Raw genomic sequence first — 513 nt, 5'->3', positions numbered from 1 at the left:
ATCCCCCCCAGCCCCCAAACGTCACTGCCAGCCCCCTAAGGTCACGTCCAGCCCCCTAAGGTCACTGCCAGCCCCCTAAGATCACGTCCAGCCCCCTAAGGTCACTGCCAGCCCCCTAAGGACACTGCCAGCCCCCTAAGGTCACATCCAGCCCCCCCCCAAAGGTCACTGCCAGCCCCCTAAGATCATGTCCAGTCCCCAAAGGTCACGTCCAGCCCCCAAAGGTCACTGCCAGCCCCCTAAGATCATGTCCAGCCCCCTAAGGTCACTGCCAGCCCCCTAAGATCACATCCAGCCCCCTAAGGTCACTGCCAGCCCCCTAAGATCATGTCCAGTTCCCAAAGATCACGTCCAGTCCCCAGAGGTCACATCCAGCCCCCTAAGGTCACTGCCAGCCCCCTAAGAACACTGCCAGCCCCCTAAGGTCACATCCAGCCCCCTAAGGTCAATGCCAGCTGCCTAGGATCACATCCAGTCCCCTAATGTCACTTCCAGCCCCCTACGGGCACGTCC

This window comes from Calidris pugnax, unplaced genomic scaffold (assembly GCF_001431845.1).
Source record: "Calidris pugnax isolate Ruff unplaced genomic scaffold, ASM143184v1 scaffold243, whole genome shotgun sequence".
NCBI lineage: Eukaryota > Metazoa > Chordata > Aves > Charadriiformes > Scolopacidae > Calidris > Calidris pugnax.
The sequence above is the reverse complement of the archived record's forward strand: the minus strand, read 5'-3'. Positions refer to the sequence as shown.